This window comes from Elephas maximus, chromosome 1 (assembly GCF_024166365.1).
Source record: "Elephas maximus indicus isolate mEleMax1 chromosome 1, mEleMax1 primary haplotype, whole genome shotgun sequence".
NCBI lineage: Eukaryota > Metazoa > Chordata > Mammalia > Proboscidea > Elephantidae > Elephas > Elephas maximus.
The window spans coordinates 97,199,830-97,224,788 of NC_064819.1; the positions used below are offsets into that span (position 1 = coordinate 97,199,830).

At 40.2% G+C, this 24,959-nt stretch overlaps 1 protein-coding gene across 1 annotated transcript in view; it reads right to left on the bottom strand.

Annotated features, from left to right (window-relative positions):
* The window catches only part of NUDT3 (nudix hydrolase 3), an 89,704-nt gene that overhangs the window by 45,815 nt on the left and 18,930 nt on the right, over nt 1–24,959 (bottom strand). The window lies entirely within an intron of this gene.

Genomic DNA, 24,959 nt, shown 5'->3' on the forward strand with positions numbered 1-24,959 from the left:
TTGAGCCACGTAAATGTATTACCTATTCAAAAATAAATTTAATTTTTAAAAGCCCATTAAACATTATAAATGATCAAATACAGAACAATTTGGAATCTTCTACAAATCACATTTAAAGACAATGCTATTGGACCTCTCAACTCCCGTACTTAAAATGCTGTAGTTAACTGTTGTTGGCTCAATTCCGACTCACAACAACCCCATGTGTGCAGACTAGGACCGCCTACACAGAGTTTTCAAGGCTGTGACCTTACAGAAGCAGATTGCCAGGCCTGTCTTCCAAGGTGCCTCTGAGTGGGTTCGAATTGCCAACCTTTCGGCTAGTAGTTGAGTGCTTAACCATCTGCATCACCCCAGGACTCCTAGTCTATTTCTAGATTAATTCGAATACGCTCTTTATCAGTCACTAAAGAGCCATTCATCAGTCCTATTGTCTTTTCCTCTATTTTTAGCTAACTTACAAGAGAGCGGGAACCCTGGTGGTGTAGTGGTTAAGTGCTACGGCTGCTAACCAAAAGGTCAGCAGTTCGAATCCCCCAGGTGCTCCTTGGAAACTCTATGGGGCAGTTCTACTCTGTCGTATAGGGTCGCTATGAGTCGGAATCGACTCGAGGGCAGTAGGTTTTTGGTTTTACAAGAGAGTGAGATTTAGTGGACAATGCCCAGCCTTACCACAACTCTTCTACTGATCTTTTTAAATCTTCAACCGGTCTTTTTCATATATATTTTTGATGCAAACTCTGTCAAATTCTTTTAATAAAGAAAATCAAAATTGTAGATTATTTTTTTCTTTTAATAATATTTTCACAGTGAGGTTTACACAGCAAATTACTAGGTTCCCATTTAACAATTTCTACAAAATCGTTCAGTGACATTGGTTATATTTTTTCACAATGTGCAAACATTCTTGTTAATTCCACTGTGGTTGTTCCGTTTCCAGTAATCTAGTTTCCCTGCCCCCTTATCTTCTCATTTTTGCTTAAGAGTAATTGTTGGCTATTTGGTCTCGTACAGAAGATTTTTTTTTCTTTTTCCCTTTATTGTGCTTTAGATGAAGGTTTACGGAACAAATTAGTTTTTCATTAAACAATTAATACGCACATTATTTTGTAACATTGGTTGCCCACCCTGCGACATATCAACACTCTCGCCCCTTCCTGACCTTGAGGTCCCCATTTCCGTTAGCCCAGCTTTCTCGCCCCTCATGCCTTCTCATACTTACCCCTGGACTGGCGCGCCCATTTAGTCTTGTATATGTGATTGAGCTACGTTTATTACTGAGGAAGACCTTCAGTTAGATGGACTGACACAATGGCTGCAACAACGGGCTCAAGCATAACAACAGATAGTAAGTATGGCGCAGGACCGGGCGGTGTTTCGTTCTGCTGTGCACAGGGTCACTATGAGTCGGAACCGACTTGATGGCATGTAACAACAACAATCTTTGGCTTAAGTGTTATAGTTTTTTTTTTTTAATTGTGCTTGAAGTGAAAGTTTTATAGATTACTCTTGACATTCCCTTTTTCAATCGTTAAGAGGCCAAACAAAAATGGCTCTGCCCTCCCCTGGAAAAGTATCCTTCCTGAACAATTTAGTTAGCCAGGTCTGTATAAGTGCCTCTAAAACTTTTACTTTAAAATCTTGGTCCTAAATTTGTCTGTTAATTGTACTTCAAACCATTTGGAGAATGAAATTGCCTTACGACACCCACCCAATCAAGTATGCAGAAAACAAAGCCTTTTTTATCCATGCAATTACAATGTCATAACTTGCGATTTAATAACAGATCACCCTAAAAGGAAATCTTTTAAGACAGTACATTTAAAAATTGCTGTGATCCTAAACATTTTTTTAAACTGAAATGAAATTCATATAACACAATTAACTGTTTTAAAAGTGAACAATTCAGTGGTGTTTAGGACGTCCACAATGCTACAGAACTACCTCTTATCTAGCTCCAAAACATTTTCATCACTGCAAAAGGGAACTCTGTACTCAACTCAGAGCTGAACCCTAGATCTGACTTTACAGCCATGTTCATTCCACTATACCACTCCACTCAATTTGACCTCTGAAGCACTATGAACCACTAGCTAAAGCTCATAATGACAGCCCTGAGTCTGCATCTCAATACAGAGCAAGTCACGCTCTTTGGAGATCTGGTTCTCTAGCGCGTGGATTCTAACACATTTAAATTAGCAAAACATGTGTAGCACATACAGCAACAATTAAGCATAAGATTCAAACCAGCAAGGACCATGTCTTCCTCTCCACTAGACTTCTGGGTAAATCAGAAGCTGACAGACATTTATAAATGGTTTATCAACTGTGAGACTGCATCACATGTTAGCAGTCCCATCAATGTTCAACCAGTTCTAAGCCAGCAGAGCCTGGGAGTCCTCCAGTCCTCCAGATCCACGTACTCACCTCAAGAAGGATAAAGGGTTATTTGAGTCCCTCTGCAAGTTAACAAGCACTGGCATCTAGTCACTTCCACTAGAGGAAGATAGCTATGCAAAATATATTAGGTAAAGGAGGGAAATAAAAACATAAAGGGCACAGTCAAGTCCTCATCCACCCACAACATCAAAAAATAAACTGAATTTTTATCCTAGCCCTTGAAGGTGAAAGGAGGAAGCAGGCTTGTCATTTAAGGGGAAGAGTCAAACTCAGCAGCTACAGGAGATTAGGGAGTCTTGGCACTGTGAAAAGATGGCCCAAAATAGATGTATTAAACACAGCCAGGTTAGAGTTCTGATCAGCGACATATTTTTAGTAATTGCACATTTATAACTTTGACATGCCCAGTTCACAATTAATCTAGTTATCAGTCTTCTAAAATGCAGAAAAGTTCCTCCCACCCAACCCCCATCATCTCACAATGGAAATAATCACATTGTATTAAATAACCACATAATCAAAGCTCAGTACTAATTCTGATGCTGCCCTGTTTAAAGCCCTTCAATGGCTCCCTGTCACAACCTCCTGGACTAAGTTCACACTCCTGGGCCTGCTTTCTGAGGCTCTCCATTACCTGGCACCAACCCACCTAGACAGTTACAGTTTTCACTCCCACCATTCACCTTCACTCACCCTGCAACCTACCCCCAGTCAAAAGGAAATCCACATTTGATACGTGGTGGGTGTGATGGTCAGCGGCCTAACAAACAAAAAAACCAAACCCATATGCCATCGAGTTGATTCCGACTCATAGCAACCCTACAGGACAGAGGAGAACTGCCTCATAGCATTTCCAAGAAGCGCCTGGTGGATTTGAACTGCTGACCTTTTGGTTAGCAGCCGTAGCTCTTAACCACTACACCACCAGGGTTTCTGGCCGAAGGAAAATAAGAAGAAAAACATTGCAGAGTCTCCTGCTTGTCTCCCAGTATTTGTTACCGCTTCTTCCATAACAAGCTAAAAAAGGAAGCTATTTGCTAACTCACCAGATTGAGTCAAGCTCTCAAGTAAGACTAAACCTGACTACACCCTATTTTAAGTGACAAATTTCTCTGCTGGTGTTTTCTATTGCTGTCAACTTATTACATTACAAAAGCTGTTTTTACTTACCTCTATTGTACATCAAAGGAAACCCTGGTGGCGTAGTGGTTAAGTGCTACAGCTGCTAACCAAGAGGTTGGCAGTTCAAATCTGCCAGGCGCTCCTTGGAAACTCTGTGGGGCAGTTCTACTCAGCCCTATAGGGTCGCTATGAGTCGGAATCGACTCGACAGCAGTGGGTTTGGTTTTTTTTATTGTACATCAAAGGAGCCCTGTTGGCGCAGTGGTTAAAACACTCTGCTGCTAACCAAAAGGTTGGCTGTTCGAACCCACCAGTCGCTCCTTGGGAGAAAGATGTGGCCTTTGTTTCTGTAAAGATTAAAAGCCCACAACCAAACCTGTTGCCGTGGAGTTGATTCCAACTCACAGCAACCTTATAGGACAGAACAGAACTGCCCCAAAGGGTTTCCAAGGCTGTAATTTTTATGGAAGCAGACTGCCACATCTCCCATGGAGCAGTTGGTGGGTTTGGCCCACCAACCTTTCAGTTAGCAGCCAAGCGCTTAACCACTATGACACCAGGGCTCCTCATCTACATATACATTGCCCTTATTATTCTCATTTTACCACAGACGGAAAACTTGCTCCCAGCCCTGTATTTGGACACCTCTGCTCTGAGGAAGCTCAGAGGATTACTTCATATCTGAGGAGGAAGAGGAGGAGGAGCTACACCACAGACTAAGGGCTCGATGACCCACCATGCTGGATGTGGGAGGGGGGCAGTTTTGCCGGAAGAATGAAGAGGTTAAAAGCTCCATCTTCCACAGGGAATATCCTTTTTGGATGATCTTTGTTTTCTTGTTTTCCTTTTAGGACTGCTCCAAACTGCTCTTTTCTCTCTCTTCCCTCCCAGATGGCTGGGGCCTCAGATGTTGAGGCTCCCTACAAGCTTGAGAAGGAACCCTAACTCTTAGCAGGACAACTAAAATCTGGCAAAGAATGGGGCTGAGAAAACTCATAAAGCAAAGAAGAACAGCAGCTTACAACTCACATGATTCCAGGGCTTAGAAAGAAAGTCTTGTTTATTTGGCTTATATCAAATTATGTTATCAAAACATGGAGTGGGAAAAGAAAAATAAAACAGTATGAATCTCAGACAGCAGTTTCCACCTAGTAATGCTAACAGACTCCCAGGTTTAAGCACCAGTATTTCAAACAGTAGTTCAAAATGTTGTCTCCTTTCTGCAGAAATTAAAAAAAAAAAAAAAAGTGTACACATGCTACGCGTCATGAAGAATGAGGAGCTTGCTCGTAACTCCCTTGACAGCCTAGAACATTTCAATTGTTTTAGTTTTTAATTTTAGTCCTATATTGTTTATTGCATACCTGTAATAAACTACTGGCTGAATACAGGATACAAAAGGAACACTAGTATAGAAATGTAAGTTAACAAGGAACATAAATATAATTCTGCAAATTTCTTTCAAAATAATTTCTACCAGATCTTCAAGTTGCGTTCAAGTGACCAAAATCCTCTTCTCTAACATGAGTATGTTTTTGTACTTCAAAAACTAATGACGGAAGAAAAATACTGTCATGACTATCTCCATTCCGACTTTTTATTTACTTGGGACTTGAAGGCTACTCAAAGCCTCAATGTTATTTACTGAAAGATACTTGCAAAAAGCAGCTTGCAAAAAAAAGATATCTGCAAAATAGAGAAATCTTTATTCTTTTATAAAAATTAAAACAAAATTATTCTAACAATATGAAATGAGATTTTTAAAATTCAAAGGCAAAAATACCAAACATCACCTAAGTACCCATCTACTTTGTGAACAACAATGTATAGTTACACTGCAACGTACATTTTAATATACATCTGACAGGTGACAGGGAGACACATACCTTCCTATCATCTGTCAGAGCTCTGGTGGCACAGTGGTTAACAGCGTGGCTGCTAACCAAAAGGTCGGCAGTTCGAATCCATCAGCCACTCCTTGGAAACTTTAGGGGCAGTTCTACCCTGTCCTACAGGGTCTCTATGAGTCAGAATCAACTCAAAGGCAACAGGTTTGGTTTTTATCACCTGTCTGTCGGTTTGTAGTTCTGTGGCGGCTTACGTGCTGCTGTGAATGCTGAGAGCTATGTCACCGGTATTTCAAATATGAACAGGGTTACCCATGGTGGACAGGTTTCAGCAGAGCTTCCAGATTAAAACAAGCTATGAAGAAAGGCCTGGCAATCTACTTCTGAAAATTAGCCAATGAAAACCCTATGGCTTACAAACAGCAATGTTATCTGCCTTGCTTGATTTGGATATGTAATCAGGAAGGATCAACTGCTGGAGGACATCATATTTGGTGAAGTACAGGACCAGTGAGGGTGAGGAAGACCCTTGGTGAGATGGACCTGCATAATCTGCAACAACGAACTTGAACACGCTGGCCGATCATGAGGATGGTGCAGGACTGGGCAACATTTCATTCTGTTGTATGTAAGGTTGCCATAGTCAGAGTCGACTCAACAGCAGCTATCAATCTATCTATACACACACACACACACACACACACTCACACACGTATCAGATATACAGACATTCATCTATTCATTCAAAAAATATTCATTGGCAATGCATATGTGTCTGACCTTTGTCTATGTACGGGGGCTACACTGTAGACTGCTATGGAGTCACGGGGGTCATGCAAACAAGGAAATAAGAGTATCACATAGGTGTGAGGAAGAAAATTAAAGACTATGATGTGACAGCGTGTGACTTGGAGGGCAATATCAAATACAGTCAGGGAAGGCATCTCTGAGAAAAACCAGTATGATTCATCTTTTTCTTAAAATCATTTCTTTATTACATGCCACCCCAGAATGGTAAATATAATTTTAAAAATTCCTACAGAGGATTACAGCTAGCCATTAACCAGACATGTGCCAGGTGGGTCTTTTCAGGTACCCTGTACAGTACCAGGCAGCTAGATGGTAGAGACTCCAAAGACTAGGAGACCCTAATCCTGACCTCTTCCTGGTACAATTAACACATACATATGTGCTAAGCTGTATAATATTCATAATCTTGGAGACAAATCCAAGATTTCCTAGAAGCAGTTTACTACTTGAAAGATTCAAAAAAATAAGTAATATTTGAATAAGGCCCTGAGACATAATATTTACAAAGCATTACATCTTTCTTTGTTTTAAAGAACTGGTGACTCTTCAAAGAGTAGGGTAAGTATTACTCAAAGTCCAAACAGATTATCCCTAAAACATTTCTGACAGCTTGCTCCTGCCCTAACAGGTAAACCTGCTTTGCTGCTTTGTTGGCACCATTCTGTAAGTCATTTCCATCAAGGGATATTCTTTCAGCCTAAACATGACCAGAGGCGGCTAAGGGCATACAGTTCAAACTCAGATTAGTTCTTTGGCCTCATTGAGATGTCATGATGTTACAGAACCTGGGGAAAGGCAAAGAACTGGAAGTTTGAGGAGACAAGATGAGGAAACTTGGTTTCCTTCTTCCTGGGCCTTGTTTTCACACTGTGGCACCAACAACCATCTGGCTGTTCAAGTCAGAAACCCAGGAGTCACCAGAGCCACCTCTTCCCTCTCCACCCCTCATATCTGGCCTGCCACCAAGTCCAGGGGATTTTCTCCTCTGCATCTCTGAAATCTGTCCACTTCTCTCTGCTCCAAACCAAAACCAAACCCACTGCCGTCAAGCTGATTCCAACTCATAGTGACCCTACAGGACAGAATAGAACTGCCCCCTAGAGTTTCCAAGGAGCGCCTAGTGGATTTGAACTGCTGCCCCTTTGGTTTGCAGCCGTCGCACTTAACCGCTACACCACCAGGGTTTCCTCTCTCTGCTCCACTGCCACTAAACTTGATTCAAGGTACCATCATCCCTTGGCTGGGTTACTACAGTGAACTGCCTACGCGGTCTCCCAACTATCTGTGCTCTCCCTCCCTCAATCTGTTCTCTATTCTGCAGTCCAAGTAATCTTTCAAAACCAAAATCTGGTCAAATATACCCTGTTTTTATTAAAACCCTTCAAATGGCTCCCACTGCTTTTAAAGTTACAACTATAATCAGGTGGGATGGAATATAGATTAAACAAGATTGGACAAATACTGATTAAAGCTGGATGATGAGAACACTGAGCTTATTACAGTGCTCTTTCTTTTTTGTATATTTAAAATTTTCTACAATAAAAAGTTAAAAAACAAACCAACAAAGAAACAAAACCCCCCAAGCAAAGACCACATGCCATACTATGGCTGACAAGGTCCTCAGGAGTCTCGCCCCACCGATCTCACTTCGCACTTGTGCTCTGCACCTCTGTCTCCGCTGGCCTAATTTTCATTCCTCAGACGCACTACACTCACTCCCTTCTGCTACAGAGCATCTGCACCTGCTGTTCCTCAATCTGGAATGCCCTTTCCAACCCCTAGGTAACTCCTACTCATCCTTCCCTAAGACACTCCTGCCCGCCACGTCCAGACCAAGCTCTTTTGTCAAGTGCACTCACAGACTGATGCGCCTTTCCATGACAATGTCACCTCGGTTTGTGAGCAAACATTTCTTTTTTTTTTTTTTTAATTTTTATTAAGCTTCAAGTGAACATTTACCATTCCAATCAGTCTGTCACATGTAGGTTTACATACATCTTACTCCCTTCTCCCACTTGCTCTCCCCCTATTGAGTCAGCCCTTACAGTCTCTCGTTTCATGCCAATTTTGCCATCTTCCCTATCTTCCCATTCCCCCTCCAGTCAAGAGTTGCCAACACACTCTCCCCTGTCCACCTGATTTAATTAGCTCACTCTTCATTAGCATCTCTCTCCCCCCCACTGACCAGTCCTTTTCATGCCTGATGATTTGTCTTCGGGGATGGTTCCTGTCCTGTGCCATCAGAAGTTCTGGGGAGCATTGTCTCTGGGATTCCTCTAGTCGCAATCATACCATTAGGTGTGGTCTTATAATGAGAATTTGGGGTCTGTATCCCATTGGTCTCCTGCTCCCTCAGGAGTTGTCTGTTGTGCTCCCTGACAGGACAGACATCGATTGTGGCCGGGCACCAACTAGTTCTTCTGGTCTCAGGATAATGTAGGTCTCTGGTTCATGTGGCCCTTCCTGTCTCTTGGGTTCTTAGTTGTCGTGTGACCTTGGTGTTCTTCCTTTGCCTTTGAGCAAACATTTCTGAGTGTGATTATCTGTAAGTTTCGTAAGAGCAGAGTCCATGTTTTTGCTCATCAGTGTATATCAAGCATCTAACACAGAACCTGGCAGACAGCCAGCTCTGTAAAAGCAGTTGCCGAATAATCTATTACTATCTAAGGCTATCGAGGAATTTCTTTCAATTTTTTATAATAAAACACATTCTAAATTAAAAAAAATTATCTGCTATTTTGGTCTCGGCTCCCCTCAAATTGCAACAGAGAAGTCATTCTTATTTATTGCCGTTAGTGTCTTTCCTCTCAGATACTGGAGTCCTTAACATTCCTGTGATGGAAGTATCATGATTACCATCCAAAAATAACCACACAAATCCACATCCTGCTCTCTCTTCACTCTCTTAACTATATAGTTGCTTCTCGCTTCCTCCCTCAAATCATCTTCAAAGGACTGGAAGACACTTGAGGATAAACTCCCTGCCAGACCCCAGGAATTTCCCTTTGGTTCCTGCTCCAGATGGCTGGCAAGCAAGGGATGCTTCAGCGGAGGCCTCAGGGCTTCACTCCATTCTGCTGCCCCTGTGGATCACCACTAACATTCCTTCTGTAATACACTCCAGGCATCGTTACAGCACCGTTTCACTTGTATCATGTTGTAAAACAGCATTAAAGGGATTCATCTTTTTATCAAAACGTCTGGGTGATAGGCAGTCAGCAGAAGAGACTAGAAATTAAATCTGATTTGAAATAACCTTTTTATTTTATCATGTTAACATTCATTCTAACAATTCATGTAGCCACACAGTAACATCTTGAGCATTAATTTCAATACTTAGAGCCACAGTGCTATTAAGACCCCAAGAAAGAGCCAAGAAACTAAATTTATCAAAGTATCTTCTGGTACAAGCTTCACCAATAAATTCAGACATCATTAATTCTAAGTTTATAATTTGGGGGTAAGAATTTAACTTTTATTCTATCTATGATCTGTTAAGTAAATTAACAGTATAGTCCCCCCCCCAAAAAAATTAAACACTCTCAAGCGCTGTTTAGATTAAAACAATCCATATTAACTAAAAATCACTCTTGTCAGTTACTTAGACTATGTGGACCTTCACTAGGAAAAAAAAAATCACTATGTATGTATGAATCAAGAAAGCTCCATAATACGTAGTTTAGACTGCTTAACAGGCATTTCCTCAAGTAAGTCTAAATTAAGAAGGTCCTAGTTTACCATATGTTTAAACCATATTTTTAAACACAAAATTAGCCTGTAACATCAGAGCAGCAGAGTAAGAAAATCTTTTTAAATATTCAGGACACTCATTTCTCATAAATTTTAAGTAGTTATTAAAAATAAGACGATCTACTCAGTATAAGGATATTCATGCATTTTTAGAAACATTTTTGCCAAGCTCAGCAAATTACCTTCTAATCTGTGAAGGAGAGGTTCTTAAAAACTGCTTTATCATTTGTTAATTATAAAACCAGGGGTAAAGGGTAGACCACCTGAAAATCAGATTGTCCTCTACCTGTAGGCAAGGCTGCATTTCAATTTCAGACCGGTGGAGCCTATGTTTAAAGATTGATATCTTTATGGAAAGACCTGATAGCCTATTACAGTGTTTGGCGGCTGTCACTGGTGTCAGATGTTTGCCCTTGTATTTAATTAATTCCTCCTACTATCATCAGTCCTATTCTGCTATTTATTGAAGGTTGAGCAAGCTGGCTACATATACAGGAACACTTATTAAGTAATCCCTCTTCTGTTTTTCTCTTTAAGAAGTCTAACTCTTTATCTGGTAGTTACTAGAAGACTTTTAGGTGATGGCCTGTGTTGCCATTTATAGCATATATGGGCTCCTGGGTGGCATTCATCAAATGTTTAAAGAAGCCATTCAGTGTGTCTATGCCAGCCCCAAGTATCAGGGCCTTTGAGAAAGTTGTTCATGCCTGTCATTCCACAGAACTAACTTGATGTCACATTCACACTACAAACTGCCTGCTAATCTCCTGAAATGTGTATGGGATTCTTCATCAATTTTCTACCTCTTTATCTGCATACTGGATGGAATTAGGTGACGGCTTCCAGTTCTTCTGTACTTACAGGAACAGCTTTGCCTGTACATGCTGTTTTCTGGTGAAATCTAAGCTATAATTTCATCTTCAGAATTACTGTCAGTCCACAATACAGTGCTAATTCTGCAGAATGGGCAGTGATTATCTTACGCACAGCCAAGGCAATTATCATTATCCAGAAGCTCCTGGATCGTCATTCTAGGATGTAAAAGAACATGCAGAAGAAACACGTTAAAGGTACTAAAAACCTACAGCAATATGAGTGGTGAGATGCAGGTTAGTTAGTTGATCAGTCTTCACCTCAGCAGGGGGAGGCAGCTCTTTCCTCACATGGTTACTTTGGCACCATCAAAGATATGGCCTGCCAACTAAGATGAGCTCCCTAAGTTCCAATTTAGCTACACAGCAATATGCTCTCTCCATATAAGAATGAGAAAAGGGCTGATTACCTCTGTGTTGTCTTTTCAAAACTTACAAAATAACACTGGTCTATAGCATCATTTTCAAATACAAAAAACAAGACAATATATGTATGACATGCTAAGGATCAAGAGCAAAGAAAAAGAACTGCAAAAACATGGATGATGTAGGTTTTTTGGGCTTCTCCCAAAACTAATCCTCTGAAAGCTTTAGTTTTGATTATATATACAATCAAATATACACACATGCATACATACACACTTGAGTAATGAAGATGAATTTGGATTTCACACAAAAATGTAAGTGAACTAATACGCATTTACCTATTTATACAGAGCGTATAAAACAAGGAACCTGAAGTGATAAACTGTATTTACCCTTTTCCTTTTTCTTAACAACTTCATAGATTATTTGTAAAACAATTTTAAGGTATAATGTGACCAGTAAAACAAGAATAATTGTATGTTACTCTTAATTCCCCCATGGTCACTCTCTTGGTTTTTATTTTGCTCAGAATATGGAAGCAATCTGAAGAAAAGTTCCACATGTTTCCATCACTACATTCCTCCTACTTACCTGTGTCCATGCCCATATACTCTGCCACTCCTTCCGGTACTGTGGATGTACTATCTGGGCTCCAAGAGAAGGCCAAACTCTCCATATGTGCAGGAAATCCTCTCACTGCCCTACTTAAGAGCAGTAATTCTCCCCATCTCTTCTGCATCATTTTTTACCTCTCTACAAGATCAGGTCATTTCCATTAGCACAGAACACACCGTAATTTGGCCCCTTCTAAAAAAAAAAAAAAAAACGAAACCCTCTTTTGACTTCACATTCCCCTCCCCATCTACTATCCCATTTCTCTGCTCCCCTTTACAGCAAAACTCTTCAATAAAATTGTCTAGCAACACTGATTTGTATTCTTATTTTCCCACTCTCTCCTGACCCCACCTCAAACAGAATTTTGTTCCCTTACCAAGGTCATCAATTACTCCTCATTGCTAAATACAATGGTCAACTCTCAGTCTTCACTTCACTTGACCTATTTGCATCTGTCACAGTTGACATTCACTGTGCGTTGAAACAATCTTTCCTTGGCTTCCAGAACACAGGCTTGTCTGGTTTTCCTGCTCCCTTGCTTGCTACTCCTTCTTCATCTCCTCAGCCTCTAAACTGTGCAGTCCCTCAGGGTTCAGTCCTCAAGTCGTCTTCCCTTCTGCAACTAACTCACTCTCTTTGTGATTTTATCCAGATTTGTGCTTTCCAATTCCTCTGATAGGCTGACAACTTCCAAATTTCTACCACCAGCCCAGACCTCTCCTCTGAATGCCAACCTCTGTATCTAGCTGATCTCCCTACCCCAAACCTGCTTCTTCCACAGTCTTCTCTACTTCAGGAAAGGCCAGCTACTCTATAAAAACTTTAGAGCCATCCTTGATCTGTGTCACGTCTCACATTCAACCAGTCAGCAAAATCCCAACTTCAAATATAACCCAGTTGTTAACACTTTCACACCACCTCCACTGCCATCACTCTGGTCCACACAACCTTCAGCTCTCACCTGGATTACAGTAACAGTCCCCTAACTGGTCTCCCTGCTCCCAACCTTGCTCCCTCCCATACATAGTCTATTCTCAACACAGAAGCAAGAGAAATCCTTTTTAAACTTAAAGTCAGATCATGTCCCTCCTCTATTCAAAACCCTCCAATGGCTCCCCATCTTACTCCAGGTTTAAGTCTTTATATTCTAAGGCTAAAGTCCTTACAAAGGCCTACAAGACTGACAATGATCAGGCCTTACCATCATCCTTCTGACCTCCCTCTTCCTAATCTCTTCCCTTGCTTCTTTTGTGCCAACTCCTCTGGTCTTGCTATTCCTAGAACATGTCAAGCATACTCCCACTATAAGGCCTTTGTACAAGCTTTGCCTCTGCCTAGAAGGCTTTTTCCAGGTGGCTACTAGTCACTTTCTCCTTCTTTATCAGTAAAGCATTCCCTGATCATCTTATTTTAAATTGCAATCAGGCCCCATGTCAAGTACCTTTGTTCCCTTCCCTGATTCAATTTTTCTCCGTATCACTTGTTACCATCTGACCCGTGAAATATTTTACTTTTCTTTTTTCTTATCTCTCCCCAATCTACCTTCAAACCTCAGAAAGTAAGCAAGCTTCCCAAGGGCAAGGATCTTGTTTCACCCACTGCTATATTTCAAGCACCTGGAACATGGCATGAAACTGGCCCTTCATTAATCTATTCTGAATAAATGTATGCATGACTAAGTGCATACAGTGCTGGTGCCAACACACGTATGTCTGTGTATGCTGGAGGAAGTGCAATGGGTGAAGGAGTCAAGGAAAGAAAACCAGAGTCAGATACCATTTTTTAAAATCTTTATAACTGAAGTCTTTTATAATACACATAAAACTTTTGGTCCTATAATGGCTACATTTTTTAGAAGAACAATTCCCCTTTCGATCAGTGATAAAAGGTTAAAAGAATCATTCTTAGTGTCTTTACCAGCCCTGAGAAAATGCACCTAATCAATAGTAGAATCAGCTCAAATTTTAATCAAAACAGCTTTTCTAAAAGATCTGTACCAATCAAAGCAACATCAATGAAAATAACAAGATTAAAGTGTTTACCTACCAAATCTGAAAATACATTGTTTAAAGGCAACTGGACCAATAAACAACATCATGATGAACAGAGAAAATACTGAAATTGTCAAGGATTTCATTTTACTTGGATCCATAATCAACACCCATGGAAGCGCAGTGAAGAAATCAAATGACATATTGCACTGGGCAAAACTGCTGCAAAAGTCCTCCCGAAAGTGTTAAAAAGCAAAGACGTCACCTTGAAAACTAAAGTGCACCTGACCTAAGCCATGGTGTTTTCAATCACCTCATACGCATGCGAAAGTTGGGCAATGAACAAGGAAGCCTGAAGAAGAACTGACACCTTTGAATTACGGTGCTAGTGAAGAATACTGAATATACCACGGACTGCCAAAAAACAAACAAATCTGCCTTGGAAGAAGTACAGCCAGAATGCTCCTTAGGCCAAGGATGGTGAGACTGCATCTTACATACTTTGGACATGTTGTCAGGAGGGATCAGTCCCTAGAGAAGGACATCATGCTTGGTAAAGTAGAGGGTGAGTGAAAAAGGGGAAGATCCTTAACAGATGGACTGACACAGTGGCTGCAACGATGGGCTTAAGCATAATGATTGTGAGGATGGCGCAGGACCGGGCAGTGTTTTGTTCTGTTGTATACAGGGTTGCTATGAGTCAGCACCAACTTGATGACACCTAACAACAACAACAACAAACTTATTTCTACTCTATTTTCCAAATTTTCTTCAACGATTCTGTATTATTTTTTAGTGATGAAATTAAACATACATTGCATATAATAAATGGAACTCCAGTTAGGTAAAATGGGAAGAACATAAGACTTTGGAGCCACACAGGCTCAGGATAAATTCCAGCTCCACTTTTACAGCTTTAACCAATCCATTTAATTTTTGCCTCTATACTATGAGGCGGCCATCATCTGCCTTGCCTGGCTCCTGGAAAATTAAATGAGGCTGCATCTTGTAAAGCCCCTAACACAATATCTGGCACCCAAAATACTGACTAATAACAATGCCCTTCCTCCTATCCAGCTGCACTTAGAATTACTTAGAGCAGCAGTCCTCAAAGGCCCCGGGGGCGGGGGGGGGGCGCACTGGCTTCTAGGGCACCAAAATTATTTTCATAATATTACTAAGATATTTTTTTTTTATTAGCCTTTTCTACTCTCGATGTCTCACTCATGTACAGTGGCGTTTCCCAGAGGCTACACGGCATGTGATGATGCCATCGATTTGATGGCTAATGGAACGTGTACTTGTACATTCTTGTGTTTTCCAGACTTTTCTAGGACAATACGTTTAGTGTACAAATATACGTATTTCTAGAGATTAACTTGGTATCATCTCAGTTCTGTGCCCTTACCAACTACCTTTAGTTGTTCTTGTTGTCTAGTTGTCGAAATCAACCCTCCAATCCATGGCAACCCCATGCACAATGAAAGGAACCGCTACCTGGCCCTGTACCATCCCATGATTAGTTGTGAACTGGACCACTGTGATCCACAGGGTTTTCACTGATTTTTGGAAACAGATTGCCAGACCTTTCTTCCTAATCCATCTTCAGCCTGGATGCTCTGCCGAAACCTATGTTGCATCGTACCAACATACAAGCCTCCACTTACAGATGAGTGGTGGCTGTACATGAGGTGCACTGGCCAAGAATCGAACCTGGGTCTCCCACGTGGAAGGTAGGAGCTCTACCACTGAACCACCACTGCCCCACTAAAAAAAAAATACCTTCAGTTAAATCTGCTATAATCTCTGTAACCTCAATATTGCCCAATATATGCTTTTTTAAATTCTAAAGTTTTGCTTGTGCCTACACAGAAGCACAAGCAGTGAACTTTATTAGTCTTGTTATGCGTATTTTTAAATATTTTAAACTATTCTAAATTTCAAAAATTTACCTAAAACTATTGTTTTAGAATTTAACAATATTTTATTATAAAAGAAAAAAATTTGTAATTTTTTTTTTTAATGTTTAAGGATCGATCACTGCCTTAAAAGAGGAAGAAGATTCCTTTCTCAAACCCACACTGTTGAGAAAGATGAAAATGGCTCTGATTCATAAAAGGGAGGAATCTACTCCAAAGAAACTGGACTGAATGGTACATAAGAAACGAAAATATGATGGACGTTATCTTTCCCTCAGTTTTGTCCAAAAAACCAAACCCACTGCCGTCGAGTCGATTCTGACTCATAGCGACCCCCGACCCTATAGATGTTACCAATTTACCTTATTGTGTCTTATGGAACAAAACATTTTCTAGTACTATTACGCTGCCAGTTGAGTTGAGGTATAACTATGGACTAATCATTCAGTTTCAAAAAAAAAAAAAAAGGAACTGGATAACTTAACATCAGCCACAATGAGCTCTTTATAGGTAAAAAACTGTTACAAAGAGAAGAACAGTAACTTCACAGAGCCTTCCTTAACCAATTGATCAAGGTTAACATCAGCAGTAATAAAACATAGTAACATCATGTATCCTCTGATATGGTGCATTTTTTTTTTATTATTGCTATTTTTTAAAGAATTAACCAATATATATTTTTAAATCTGTCTAAATTTTAATATGGTAAGCATCAATAAATATGAATCAGATAAATAAAGCTCTTTCAGATCCTGAGTAATTTTTTTTTTCTCAGTAATTTTTAAGAGTATAAAGGGGTCCTGGCGTTAAAAAGTCTGATGACCATTAATCTATAGGAACCCTGAAGCACAGAACAGTCAGAGTGGGAAAGACAACCAAACGCTTAGTTCTGAAAGGGTGTCCTGGAGACATACTGTATCCATCAGAAATACTTTCAAGTGCAGGTGCAGAAAACCTGACTGACAGTGACTAAAACAAATAGGAATTTATTTTTCTCAAACAAGAAATCTGAAGAGAACAGCAGCTGGCACTGGTTTTAACGGCTCAATGATATCATTAAGACCCCAAGCTTTTTACATCTTTGTACTCCATCATCCCACAATGTTGCCCTTACCTCTTCATGATGTCACCTCATGGCCTCAAAGTAACTGCCTCAACTGCAGACATAATTTCAACATCCATGAAGAAGTAAGGAATAATGCCAGTCACACCCGTGCCTTCAGTAGACTTCTGCCGCTAAGTCACACCAAACCAAAAAAACCAAACCCATTGACTTACAGCAACACTACAGGACAGAGTAGAACTGCCCCCATAGGGTTACTGCCACATCTTTCTCCCACAGAGCAGCTGGTGGATTAGAACCACTAACCCTTCAGTTAGTAGCCAAGTGCTTAACCATCGTGCTACCAGGCTCACAGCCATCCCTAATGGCAAGAAAGGTGGGGGAAGCAAGTATTTAGCAGACAGCGGAGGAAGGGGTTGAGATTGGGTGTGAGGTGAGTCAAACAACAGTGCCAGCCACATGCTAGTTGAGCCAGAATGTGGGAAGTCAATGTCCAAATTCCTTCCCTGGGCAGCACCTGCCAAGCTGAACAACGGTGTTAACTGTAGATTGAGCTGGCCATCAAGTCAGTGAAGTCCAGAATCACTGAGAGAATTCTTACCTATCTTCTTTGGCTAACCTATAAACGTAATTTTTGTTATAACTATTACAGCTCTGTTTATGAAAATCAACAAAGAAAGGATACATGAGAAATGTCTATCACTTTGTTTTGTCTTTAAAGAACAATTTTATGACTATTGCAAAATGCTTTGAAGATACTAAGTCTCATACATAGCAGATACAGATGCAACATGGGAAACTGGAAAGTATAATCATGACTGAACCGTGTTATTACTGCAAATAAATCTACATCAGGTCCTTTATGAAATCATGATGGGTGGGTGGGTGGATAGATGGGTGGGTGGGTGGATAGATGGGTGGGTGGATGGATGGATAGATGGGTGAGTGGGTGGATGGATGGGTGGGTGGGTAGGTGGATGGGTGGATGGATGGATGGGTGGGTGGATGGATGGGTGGGTGGATGGGTGGGTGGATGCATGGATGGATGGATGCATGGATGGATGGATGCATGGATGGATGAATAGACAGCACTGTCGCATCAACTCCAACTAATGGCAACCTTACGTACAATATAACGAAACATTGCCCAGTTTTTTGTCATCCTCATGATCACTGTCATGTTCGAGTCCAACATGGTGGTTATTTTGCCAGTCCAACCCACCAGAAGTCTCCCTTGCCTTCGCTGACCCTCTAACTTCACCAAATAGGATGTCCTTCTAATAACATGTACAAAGCAAGCGAGCCAGCCAGCGCTCAGTTGTGACCATGAGGTTTTCACTGGCTAATTCTCAGACGTAGATCACTAGGGCTTTCTTCCTATCATCTTATTCTGGAAGTACTACTGACACTCATCCACCACGGGTGAACCTGCTGGTGAAAAATCATTAGAGATGGCTGCAAACTCAAGAAATGCCTTATTGACACATACAATAACAGTGTCTGATATTCCTTCTGTGTCCTGACAGTCACTTTTTGTAACTCACTTAGGTGAATAAGGAGAAATTACATCTATTTCTCACTAATGAGCACTGGGGGGATAAAGTGGTAATTCTTTAAGATGGTTAAGTATCACGTGTTAAAAAAACACGTACTTTGTGAGACTAGAGACTAGAGAAGGATAAGCCAATAATTACAGGCAGACTTATGACCTATCTGAGTTACGACAAACCACACTTATGACTGTTTCTTTTTTTATACATCTTATTGTCAATAATATGTACTCCGTACAATGCTGCAGTACGTTATTTGCTGTTGTCCTCAGATGTTCACTTGTAGATGTTCTAAGATCAGATTTATAAAGACACTGATAAAAAAAGGCAACAATAAAAAAATTTTTTTTTAAAAGGGAGATATTCGACATATCAGAACGAACTTAAAACGGAATCGTCAGAATGGAATCCTGTTGTAAATTGGGGACTACCTATACTGTGGTTGTCAACACTCTCTTTTGTGATTTAACAATGTCATCTACAACAAGAGTGGAATGCTTAAGTTCTTTCATCCATTCAATAGGTAAGCAGCCATTAAAAAATGTATATGCTGAGTCCAGATTGGGAAAATAAGATGCTTATTTTAAGTAAAAAATCAGATTATAAAATTGTATATTAATCAATCACAATATTGTAAAAACTAAAAACCATAATGATTAATGAAAAGAAATTAAGAAAAGAAGAGATCAAATTAATACTAATTTTCTTTAGGTAGGATGACTATATGTGTACAAGGTAGTCCCCGGTTTACAACATATTCGAGTTACGATAAATCATACTTAAACTGTCCAGGCTGTTTTGTTTTGTACAGCCTACCACTAGTAATACGTACAACATACAGTGCTGCAGGATGTAATCTGCTGTTATCATTCTCACATGTAATGTCTCCAACCCCCAAAGACACAGAGAAATTGGATTTATAAAGATACTGATAATAAAAGACAATAATAATGAAAAAAAAAAAGAGGTATTTAACTTACATCAAAACTGACTTACACAGTTCCAAAAGGACAAATATTGTATAAGACCACTATTATAAGAACTTAAGAAATAGTTTAAACTGAGAAGAAAACATTCGTTCGTGGTTACGAGGTGGGGCGTGAGAGAGGGGTATTCATTAATTAGATAGTAGATAAGAACTACTTTAGGTGAAGGGAAAGACAGCACACAGTACAGGGGAGGTCAGCACAACTGGACTAAACCAAAAGCAAAGAAGTTTCCTGAATAAACTGAACGCTTCGAAGGCCAGCGTAGCAGGGGCAGGGGTCTGGGGACCATGGTTTCAGGGGATATCTAAGTCAGTTGGCACAATAAAATCTATTAACAAAACATTCTGCATCCCACTTTGAAATGTGGCATCTGGGGTCTTAAACGCTAGCAAGCAGCCCTCTAAGATGCATCAATTGGTCTCAACCCACCTGGATCAAAGGAGAATGAAGAACACCAAGGACACAAGGTGATTACGAGCCCAAGAGACAGAAAGGGCCACAGGAACCAGAGGCTACATCATCCTGAGACCAGAAGAACTAGATGGTGCCTGGCTACAACTGATGACTGCCCTGACAGGGAACACAACAGACAACCCCTGAGGGAGCAGGAGAGAGGTTGGATGCAGACCCCAAATTCTCTTAAGATTAGACTTAATGGTCTGACTGAGACTAGAAGGACCCTGGTGGTCACGGCCCCCAGACCTTCTGTTGCCCCAGGACAGGAACCACTCCCGAAGCCAACTCTTCAGACACGGATTGGACTGGACAATGGGTTGGAGAGGGATGCTGGTGAGGAGTGAGCTTCTTGGATCAGGTGGACACTTGAGACTATGTTGGCATCTCCTGCCTGGAAGGGAGGTGAGAGGGTAGAGGGGGTTAGAAGCTGGCGAAAAGGACATGAAAAGAGAGAGTGGAGGGAGAGAGCAGGCTGTCTCATTAGGGGGAGAGTAATTGGGAGTGTGTAGCAAGGTGTATATGGGTTTTTGTGTAAGAGACTGACTTGATTTGTAAACTTTCACTTAAAGCACAATAAAAATTATTAAAAAAAAAACTCACAGTGGAATAGTCATCGGAACATAACCCCTTGGTAAATTGGGGACTACCCGTAGTTTCCTCCATACGTTTTGGAGGAAATTATTTGGAGGTTGAATGGTATTTATCCTAAAATTTTGGACCTACTACGTATAGAGAACCATGCAGGCACCATGGAGGATAAACTATGAGCAGGACAATTTTAGAACCCTGGTAACTTATAATTTACTGAAATTAAAAGAGGGAATATTTTCCAAATTTGCTACAGTGAGTATAAAATATCTTTATAATGGAGAAAAAGACTACAAAAATTGGTTTTGAAAATGTTTTCAGCATGCAAAATTTGCCAAAAATATCTCTGTTTCTGACAAATTCAGCTTTTTCCCACAATGCACACACTGGCTCCAGGATGTGTAATCAGCTGCAGCTTATGGTGACAACAATAGATGCTGAAGTCAGTATAGAGTCTACTTCTATAAGTGTACTACAGCCTCTTATTTTTCCTTTTTTTTTTTAAGTGCTGTTGCTGGGAATCAATGTTAGAAATATATTTTTATGCACGTTTCTTTCATTCCACTTCTTTAACTCATTCTTTTGTGGATCTATCAGAAGAAATTTGTGTTCTTTCTGCCCTTATGCACATTATTTTACCAGAAATGTCACCGTAGACAGATCTGAGCACCCCTTTGGTCTCAGTTCCCTCATCTCACTGAGGTGGCTCGATAGATCATATCTAAGGTTACTTTCAGGCTTACAAACCTGAAGATATTATAACCTCAAGTCTTACCTCCTTTCATAAAGCCCTTTCTGTGTCCCCCAACAATGTGTGCCAATTTGGCTAGGCCATGATTTCCAGTATTATGTGGCTATCCTCTGGTTTGTCATCTGATGTAATTATTCTGTGTTGTAAATCCTACCTCTACGTTAACGAGGCAGGATTAGAGGCAGTTATGTTAATGAGGCAAGACACATCTACAGGATTAGGTCGTATCTTAAGTCAACCTCTTTTGAGATATAGAAGGGAGAATCAAGCAGAGAGGAGACAGACCTTCTATTACCAAGAAAGAAGAGCTGGGAGCGGAGTGCATCCTTTGGACCTGGGGTCCCTGCACTGAGAAACTCCTAGACCCAGAGGAAGATTGATGACAGAGACCTTCCCCCAGAGCTGACAGAGAAAGCCTTTCCCTGGAGCTGGCATCCTGAATTTGGACTTCTAGCCTCCAAAACTGTGAAAGAATAAATTTCTGTTTGTTAAAGCCATTCACTTTCTATTATAGCAGTACCAGGTAACTAAGACACAAAGTAAACTCACAGAGCTCCATTTATTGCATTAAATCTTTCCTTTCCCCAGGTCTTATATTCTTCGATCATTTACCATGCTGAAGTCTATCACTGTGCAGCTGCATGAGGCTGTTATGATGAGAATCTCATTTTTTTAATGCCTGCACAATCCGTATTAATGGAGTGCAGCAAACTTTTACTCATCCTTCAAAATTCAGATCAGACAATACACTCCTTTCCCACCATTCCCAATTTCTCAATCCAGTCTTAGTCATTCCTCCATTCCTAAGGCATTCTGGACAGGGTTTTTTTTTACAGCACTTATCTCACTATATCCTAATTATGTATTGACAAGTGGGATTCCTTCAGTGGTTTCCACCTTAGTAACAATGACTAACGTTACTGAGCATTTACTATGCACCCAGGTCTGTACCAAGGATGCAATTTACCTACCTTTCCTCATGCAAGTCTCATGAGTTAGGTACTGCTTATTCCCATTTTCTAGATGAAGAAACTGACTCTATCAACCTCCCTGTTCCTCAGACATTATATGCTGCTGCTCAATCAGTCCCCAACCTAGGAACAGGAACATCTCCATTCTTCCCTTTCCCCCTCCATTTCCTACATGCAAAGGGATAAGAATGCACACATCCATTGCACAAAGCTTATACACTATAAATTCCATCCCCTCTTTTGAGCCCATTAGATTATAAACCCTATGGGGCAGTTCTACTCTGTCCTATAGGGTTGCTATGAGTTGGTTCAATGGCAACAGGGTAGATTATAAATTACCAAAGCTCTAAAACTGTCTATCCTGCACATAGTTTATCCTCCATGGTGCCTATATGGTACTCTATACATACGAACCCCACAACTGCTAGGATAAATACCATTCAACCTCCAACCTGCCCAATACAAAATGTATCATTTCAATCCCAACCATCCCACAGTAACTCTAGCAGACTTTTCCTTGCCTCTCAAATCCCCATCACCAGACCACTTCCAGCACATACTTAACTTCTCCTTCTCGGAAGAATGGGGCCATGTGGAAGGTGTTTTCTCAAGTTCTTATCAATATAATTCAGGTTTTTCCTTTCATCTGCCCTCCAATCTCAGAAGAAAAGGTGCTTCTTTCCTAAAGCCTGTCCTAATCATTCCAAATCCACCTGAACTCTGAGCTGCCATCCAGGCATGTTTCCCATCTGCTCCAGTACCTTTAAGAGCTCCCTCTCCAGAGTTCTCAGAAAGAATCCTAGTATCAAAAGGGATCTCACAGATAATTTTTTCTACCATGACATTTTACAGATGAGGTATTGTCCTGTTTAAAACAAAGGAACGCATTTTTCACTTAACTCTGCTGCTTCCCTAAAGTTAATGACCCACATCTTTCCTTGCGGACACCCTGAAGGAGAGATCATTTGCGGCCTTATTTCAACTTGAATTCTCTCCTAAATCTACACAACGTCCATCTTACCACTCTACTGAAATTGCTTTCTAATTCCACTGCACATCCCATCTTCATTATATTTCATTGTTCTAGATGTGACACTATCACCCACCATTCCGGTTTTTTTATTGTAATATACACACAACAGCACATATAATATTTCATCATTTTCTACACATACACTTCAGTGACCTTGATTACATTCTTCAAGTTTTGCAATCAAATGATCAAAATTTTCCAAATTATTCCACCACCATTAGCATGTCTTCAATGCACTCTAAGCAAAAAGCCTCTTTCTCCCTCTCTCTCACTCCACTAATTACTTTTGGTTTCTATATATTTGCTTATTTCATATAAGTGATACTATACAGTATTTGTTCTTTTGTGTCTGACTCAGCATAATGTCCTCAAGGTTCATCCATGTTGTAGCATGCATCAGGACTTCATTCCTCTCTATGGTGGAGTAACATTCCACTGCATGTATATACCATATTTGCTAATCCATCATCAGTTGGTGGACATTGTTTCCACCTTTTGGCTATTGTGAATAGTGCTGCAATGCACACTGGTGTACGTAATGTCTGTCTGCATCACTTTCAGGTCCTCTGGGTATATACCTAAGAGTGGAATTGCTCGGTCATACGGTAGAACTATGTTCAACTTTTTGAGGAGCCCGTAAACTGTCTTCCACAGTGGATATACCATTTTACATTCCCACCAGAATGGATAAGGATTCCTGTTTCTCCACAGCCTTGCCAATGCCTAGTGTTTTCTTTTTTTTAATCATTGACATTCTTATGGGGGTGAGATGGTATCTCATATGGTGGTTTTGATTTGCATTTCCCTAATTGCTAAGGACTTTGAGCATTTTTTCAAGTTTGTTGGCCATTTGAATATCCTCCTTGGTGAAATGTCTGTTCAAGTCCTTCACCCATATTTTCACTGGGTTGTCTTTTTTAAGTTGTAGAAATATTTCATGAATTTTGTATATTAGACTTTTATCAAATGGTTCCCCAAATTTTTTTCCACTCTTTAGGCTGAACAGAAATACTTAATTTTTATAAGGTCTCATTTGTCCATTTTGTCTTTTGCTGCTTGTGCTTTTGCTGTCATATCGGACAGCCCATCACAAAAACCTAGGTCCCACAGATTCATCCCTGTAATACCTTCTATGAATTTTATGGTTTTAGTTTTCAAATTAAGGTCCTTGGTTCATTCTGAATTGGTTTTTATGTATGATGTAAGGGCTGAGTCCTGGTTTATTCTTCTGCATGTGGATACCTAGTTCTTCCGGCACCATTTTTTGAAAAGACTTTTCCTTCTCCAATGGATGAATTTAGTGTCCTTACCAAAAATCAGTTGACCACGTATTTTTATGGATTTATTTCTGTGCTCTCAATTCTATTCCTGTATGTCTATTAATATACCAGTACCAGGCTGTTTTAATTACTGAAGCTTTGTAGTACGGTTTTTTAAATTTTATTTTCAAGTGACAATTTATTTACATTTTCCATATTCATTTCCCAAGCCTTTTCAGTATTTAAGCTTAGATTAATTCTTTTAGCTAAAGAGTAAATCATAAAAATATGTAGTCATCAAGAATTACATAAGAATTTTAGCATTCGTAGTATGTTCTGAAGTCAGGAAGCATGAGTCTCCCTCCTACTTTAATCTTCTTCTTTAGGATTGCTTTAGCTATTTGGTGTCCCTTGCCCTTCTACATAAATTTGATGGGCTTTTCCACTTCTGTCAAGAATGCTGTTGGAATTTTGATGGGGACTGTACTATTTTATAGATTGCTCTGGGTAATATTGAGATCTTAACTATATTAAGCCTTCCAATCCACAAACACAGAATGTCTTTCCACTTACTTAGGCCCAGCACACCTTTTTTTTTCTCCCTCAG